Below are 7,769 nucleotides of genomic sequence, written 5' to 3' on the forward strand. Positions count from 1 at the left end.
CTTCCCATGGTGCCTTCCCATCGAATTTCTGTGGCTTCCTTCATACTAGATCACCCCTATTGCTGACACTCATGTCTGGAATGTGACTTCTGGCAACATTGAAGATGTCTGCATTAGGGTTTAGCTGCGGGTCTGGAAGGGGTTTCCCATTGTCTGAGGCTGATTAGGTCTATGGCTAATATATCCTCCTTGTGTAAAAGACAGTAAATCATTATTTAATGTATTTAATATGCTTTGAAATTTACTATTGTTTGCCATTTGTACTTCTTGCCACTGTTGTTGACTTTCCTGTAACTGTTGGATACTTTCTTCCTGTTTCCTTTCTTGTTCCAGTTGTCACTGCTGTAATCTCTTATCTTGTTTATTTTCTTTCTCCTCCAACCACTGCTATAGTCTCTCTTGTTTATTTTCTTTTTCCTCCAATAACTGCTGTGATCTCTATTCTTGTTTATTTTGCTGTTCGAGCTTCCACTGTTGCATGTTTTCTAGCGACTGCTGTTGTCTCTCTTCTTGTTTCTTTTGCTGTTCTTGTATTGCTGCCATCAACTCTGCTAAGCTGTAGTTTGATTTGCCACCTCTCGTTTCCATCTTCTTCTTTTTTCTTCTTCTTTTTTCTGCCCCCCTCTCTGACACCAATTTGTTATGTCTTTGGTCGTTGGTTAATTTTCCGTAGAAATTATTTTAAAAAAAACTTCAGTGATACAAGTCCTTTCTTAAATAAAACTAGTTTATTCTTTTTCAATACAACTTTACAATGCACTTAATTTCAATAGTCACTTTAACTTAAATTCACGCTATAATTCACAACGATTCACGCACTTTACTTATTATACTCGATTATCTGTCTCTATATCTCTCTGTCTGCAATTCAGTTCTGGCCGTCACTTTATTTGCCGGCTTATATACTATAAAAGCGCCAGTCTAGCAAACGCTCGAGCCTTCAGGAACGTTCGAGATACTCATTACGTGTTACTAGAGTCACGTGACTTCCGCTGTCGTAACAATACAAATACAGCGTAGTCATATCTATTTTTTGATTCTCTTAATTTGCAAACCGAAAAACCGGGCAGCCAGCCTTGCCTCTAATTTCAAAATGGTTATAACAAATTTGAAGAAACTTAACTTTGATTTAATTTACTATACATTTATCTAACTGTTCCACGCTATTTTCAAATATATTATCATCAGAATTGTTTTTTGAAATAATTTCACCTTTTTGATGATAGACACACATTCACCAACTGCTATAGATCTACTACAGTACAACTAGCTAAAGAACTTTAGCAGACTTGGGTTTCTCACCACGCACAGACGAACTTTGGCGAGAGTTTGACGGCAGGAGTGTACGTGTTAAAATAATGAGCAAGTCAAATAGGTGATTCGATGTGAATGAGAGTTTGATGTCTTTGTCATAAAACCGGAATGTTCTATGAGTCCAGAGAATTGTTTGGGGAACACTAGAACAAAAACAGAACTGTTCACCCTATTTATAATTAATAAAAATTATTTATAATTCTTTTATAGATTATTTAAGCCGAGTATTCATCATAAAGAAAGAAAGGTGTTCGAAATAAGCAGCAACTTGTGTAAGTTGATTTGAGTTGTTTTTGTAAATTAGTCCTCCAAGACTTCCTTTACAAGTATCTCCGTGAACTAAGTAATTGCTTCCCATTTCACCTTTGTTTGTTCGTAACTTAGAATTAATTTTGAAAATAATTTACTAATTAAAGGGGGGTAACAAACCAGAGGGTTTTTAGAATACTCACATACTACCAAACACTCTTGGAGTTTTATAGATAAAAAATAGCTCTAAGTGTAGAAATAATTGTTTAATTCATATTGTAAGAGTAAATAAACCCTGCCTTCATTGTGTAAGCCTGAGATTGCTGACAATCATTTTATCATGTTATAATACGAAAAAACAAAAAAGCGGAAGCTACACTATTGCCATCTGTTGACAGATTAACAAGCTAGTATCTTATTTGATGATAAAGGATTGTTGTCATGAAATGACTTTTATAGTGTAATGTTATGAAGGCTGCTGATGTTATAAAAGTAAATAAAATTCCTTTATTTACTACATATTTATAATATAATTTTATATCAATTCTTATCTTAAAATTACAAAACATAAGAATAAAAATTATAAATTTCTTGTAAATACATCCTGTCACATTTTTTTTTTCATTCCTGCTATCTTCGCCAGACTTAGTTGTGTAAACAGAAATACGAATGATTTGACAGCTAATATTTTGCTTGTTTGTATAAAATTTTTGCCCAAAGCTATACAAAGGACTACCTGTGCATTGCCGTCCATGATTTTGAACTGATAAATTAAAGAGAAGATAGCCAGTCAACAGCAACTACTGCCAAGTGATTGGCTATTCTTGTCTGGCCAAATAATTGGACTTGACAGTTGCTCTTTATTAGTCTGCCAGCTGTTTGGCTATTCTTGTCTGACCAAATAATGGGACTGACAGTTGTTTTTATTAGTCTGCCAGCTGTTTGGCTATTCTTGTCTGACCAAATAATTGGACTTGACAGTTGCTTTTTATTAGTCTGCCAACTGTTTGGCTATTCTTGTCTGACCAAATAATTGGACTTGACAGTTGTTTTTTATTAGTCTGCCAACTGTTTGGCTATTCTTGTCTGACCAAATAATTGGACTTGACAGTTGTTTTTTATTAGTCTGCCAGCTCAGACGATGAAATACAAGTTTGATGGCATTTTTATTAATGCTTAGCATCCATGCTAAAAATTCTCTCTAGGGTATAACGAACACCAGTAGGGTGGATGTTACGCATAGATTTTCATTTGAGGTCACTCAAAGGTCAAAGGTTAAATAAGTGCATTTTTTCAGATGAAAATATAAGTAATGTGATATTACAGTAAATATACATACCAAATTTTTTTTGTTGGATACAAACTATAAAAATTGGCCTCCAGATTAGGAAAAGGATTTGTAAATTTATCATTTACATCTTAAAGACGGATAATGTCAATTCCAATAATATGACTGGGCCATTTGAAAAAAATCTACAAGGTTTTCCGATTTTCTTCCCTGGTGTAATTTAAGTCCTAGACCAATATATTTCGGCGTTAACTTTGTGTAGTTTGGCACGCCTTGCATGATGTCTTGAGCAATGCTGCAGACTCTTCACATCGCTGCTCTCTAACGCTTCTTCATCATCTTCTAGTAGGCACAAGCCCCCAAATGGAATTCCAAGGTAAAGGTAAATACTATCTGGAATAGCTTTCTCTATGTGTTCTTGATCTATGTCTTTCCAAAAGCCGAATGTCCTGATTTTTCTTGGAGATCGGCCTTTAACTTTATTGATCTTGGAAGGGGTCAATATCTGAAACCTGAAAAAGTACTACAACTTTTACATCTAAGACCGTCACATTTGAAGTATCCCTGAATTTATTTTGTGTCTACAAACTTACCTTTACTTTTAAATTACTTTCATTTGATGTCTCCTTTAATGTTTCTTTTTTCTAATCTTGATAGACTGTACAGTTCATACGAGGTATCTAAAGAAGTAGGTTTTCTTCTCGGAACAACCACTAGATCAACATCCATCTTACCATCTCATTTATTCAACCTTTAAAAGCCAGCAACTCTTACATGTGTATTTTAAATACTTTGATTTAATAGGTTAAATAGTTAGTATATTTACAATGTTGAGGTAACTGAACCATTTTGAAAAAAAATAAATAAATTGCAAATTATGTATAATTATGCTGATGAGTTTTTGTATTCCACGTAAATGTTAATCCGTGGATCATTATTTAACTTATATCATAAATAATTAACATTTCTATAATATACATTTATTATGTTTATTAACATTTCAGTCATCAATGGTTCTAGTACAGTTATAAATCAACTTACTCTATAAAGTAACATAACATTTTAGGTGAATTTTTCCTCCAACAATTGACAATATTTGTTCGCGATAAGTCTATGAAATTAGAATTCTAAGATCCGGGGTTCGATTCCTCACGGTGGACACAGGAGATGACTTTGCTTCCAGACAAACACACATGCTTGCAAATGGAGCAGGTAAAACAAGAAAGCTAATCTTTACATTTCATGTTGAAAAGTATGTATATAAAATCGGGGCATTTGCTTCACAACTCATTTAACAAAATTATCTTTGTCTAAAAATTTAGACAAACAATGTAAACAAGTCATAACTGAGTTTAGGGACATTTGTCACCTTGATTGTTCAAGTGAATGAAAAAATTATTTTTCAACACAATTACCCCTAAAATTCTTCAATTTTTCGTTCATTTCTGAATTCATAAAAGACAAAACAAAAACTTCTATTTCTCACAGCCCAGTTATTTAAGCCAAGTAAGTTACAAGTACACTTCCAACAAGGCATACAGTAAATTGCCGTATTAAAGATACTGTACGTATTTATATTTAACGTTTTATATAAATTAAGCCAAAAATAATAGAAGCACAGACTCTGGAACACAATTCTGTACCGCACACCATCGTATCCGATGGAGAAAATACGTTTTACTATATGTAACCAACATGAACTGACATTACTATATTTTTCAACTAGAAAATACACTCATTTCACTTTTGACCTCTCGGTGACGTTAAATCAAAACCCACGCGTGACATCCCACCTAATGATGTATGCCATAACCCAAGGAACATTTTTTTAACGTGAACGCCAAGCATTAACAAAAAATACCATAAATTTGTATGGAAATGTTGGTAGACTATATATCATTTAGAAATTGGTCAATTGAAAAGAAAACTTGGTTTCACAATTATTCAGATAACATTAAAAATCACTAAAGCATTGTTAATGTATTACCTCTTAAGGGTTTGTTTGTTTGTTTGATTCAACACAAAGCCTCACATTAGACTATCTGTGCTCTGTCCCCCACGAAGAATCAAACCCGGGATTTTACCATTGAAAGTTCGTAAGCTTGCCGCTGACCCATCAGGAGACCATTCATAAGCAGCTTAGCTAGCGTAAACCCAGCACCTGTCGTGTTGACCCGTAAAATGGAATTCTAACTTACATTTATTCTACTTTCACATAATCTGTATCAAGTTATCCTACTAATACTGAGACACCAAGTTCATCCAAACTGCAATAATTTCAACAAAAAAACCTTTCTTACTTTAAAATTCAGAAGTGCTTAGTCTCTAATACCAGCTATATATACATATATGTATCAAAATCTAACACAAAAAAAGTTAAAAAATTATATGTAACTAATTTTAGTGGTAGTCGATAATATACGATAAAGATACATAGCGTGAAAGAAGATTTGTTAATATCACTGAGAGAGTATTAATATATTAATGGCTGTGTTTAGCAGATATGATACTTTGTTTCACTCTTCGGTTTTTATACGATTAGAAAACTAGGCTTAATGACGGCAAAACTGCAACTAACATTGTTCTTTCTAATTGATGTGTACCTGATGAAGCAATGTTAACTTTATAAGATAATAAACAAGTTTTTTTTTTTAAATTATACTTACTTAATCAGTAACTGGAAGGCTAAATCTTAGATTTAGTGTTACTATTAGCTGTTTCTTGTGATACTTTTATAAAAAAACGTTACTTCATTAAGATTGATAATGGGTATCTTATAAACCTATTGGAGTAAGAAGTAAAAGACGAGAAGTGACTTTACAGGACTGCCACGATTTTCTGTCAACTAGCACCTGCTATCCAACTCTTAGTTTTTGAGAAAAGAGACATATATTATGAAATTAAGTAATTGCTTAACTTTTCCTTTAGACAAGCAATAAAACCAGTTGTAATCTGAAGCTATTATAATGTTATGCCTCCGAAAAATCATCAATCTAATCTTGGACCTATCATAAAAAGAAGGCATTTAATGATTTCATTTAGAACAACAACAACAAAAAAAAAGCTTAAAGAGAATTGTCCCAGGACCATGTGCAGGAAAAAAACAGGTGTACTGAAACACGTTGATCCTGTCGCAATTCTATCTCGGTAGACTCTCATTGAATGTACACAATGAATTAACTACTGCAAAATAAATCCTTAAAAACCAAGTTTATATATACTTGACTCGACTTTGCATTGTTTTCAATAAATTTTCCCCTTTGTGCTAGAGCTTTTCCAGTTAAAACTCCATAAAACAGTTAGATCATGTTTTCGATATTTATATATTAGCTAGCCCTAAAATTGCATGGTTAAATATTTACCCAAAACAGGCTGTATGTGAAGATAATGTGAGGTGGACACTGAGTGGGCTATTCGTTTGGAGTTCGACTTTAAATTCAGTTACAAATAGATTTATTTTAAACCCAGGTATAAGTCGCGAGTGGAGTACACAAGTCACCAACTCGAGGAAGTTTGTAGTTAGAATAAAGAATTGACCCACAGACTGATATCAAAAATCACATAAAATCTTTAACACAATGTATTCAAATATTCTTCTACATCAACATCAACAAAAGTATCTTGGTGAGCTTTCCCATTAAAAGAATCAAAGGTTTCATTCTGAGCAATCAAAGTTTCGTTAATTACAGGCCACATAACCAAGAATTGCAGACACCTGCCAAAGGCAGAAAACAGAAGAGCCCTAATGGCTGGAACTTTTAACAGAAAATACCCCCAAAATAACAGGAACCCAGCTGAAACAGAGCAGAAAAAACGTAATTACAGCTGGATTTATAAATTAGAATTGGTTCTAATGTAAAGAATACTAAGAAACGGACACAACAAAGCAAGATAGATTAGGAAATGTAGAAAAGAAACATAAACCAGAGATGGTAAAGTTGTTAGAAAAGTACAGAGGTATACTTAATGGCATCTTAATGGCTGTACAAATAAGGTTAAACATAAGATAGTGTTAAATGACAGTAAACATATAGCACAAAGATCCTATAGAGTGTCAGAGAAGCACAGGGTAGAGTTAAAAGAATGTGTAAAAAGAGGTGTTTGATGAAGGATTAATCAAGGACAGTTTGTCCATATACATCTCCAGTGGTTTTAGTTCCTAAAAAGGTAGTAACTTAAGAATGGCTGGAGACGGCTTGAGTGGGTAATGAAGAAAAACTTTAATATAAGTTTAACATAACAGCAAATGTACAACGTTTCGACAAGGTTTTGTCATCATCAGGTACATAGATACGAACTAAGTTGGAAGATCTTCAACTCCAGGGCGCTCTGTTTATACACTGCATTATACATCAGCAAGCACTCTATGGGAAAGACTTAGATATTTCTTGCATACTGAAACTAGTCGTTTCTGTGGTGAACATCATTCGGGGTCATGCACTTAATCACCGCTAGTTCCAGGCTTATATTGAAGAAATTGATTCTGAATTCTGTGACTTGCCTTACCACACAGCAGTGGGGTGGCTCAGCTGCGGTAAAGTCCTGTTTCGTTTTTATAAGCTCCGAAGAGAAATAGATATTTTTCTCACCGAAAAGGATAGAGCTGATCCACTTCTGTCAAATCCTACCTGGCTGTCAAAGTTGTCATTTTTGGTTGACATCACATCCCACATGAATGAATTGAACTTGAAACTTCAGAGAAAGGATAACCTTATCTGTGATCTCTACAGAATCATCAAAGGATTTCGGAGAAAGCTATCATTGTTTGAAGCACAACTGGAAGGAGGAAACTTCACTCATTTTCAATGTTTCAAAGAGTTTCGCACTGGAATCGCAGAAGATGTCAACCTCGAGTTTCCGAAGAAAATTATTTTTGATTTAAATAAGAATTTTTTGGAGAGATTTTCAGATCTCGACA

This window comes from Limulus polyphemus, unplaced genomic scaffold (genome assembly GCF_000517525.1).
Source record: "Limulus polyphemus unplaced genomic scaffold, Limulus_polyphemus-2.1.2 Scaffold1090, whole genome shotgun sequence".
NCBI classification, from domain to species: domain Eukaryota; kingdom Metazoa; phylum Arthropoda; class Merostomata; order Xiphosura; family Limulidae; genus Limulus; species Limulus polyphemus.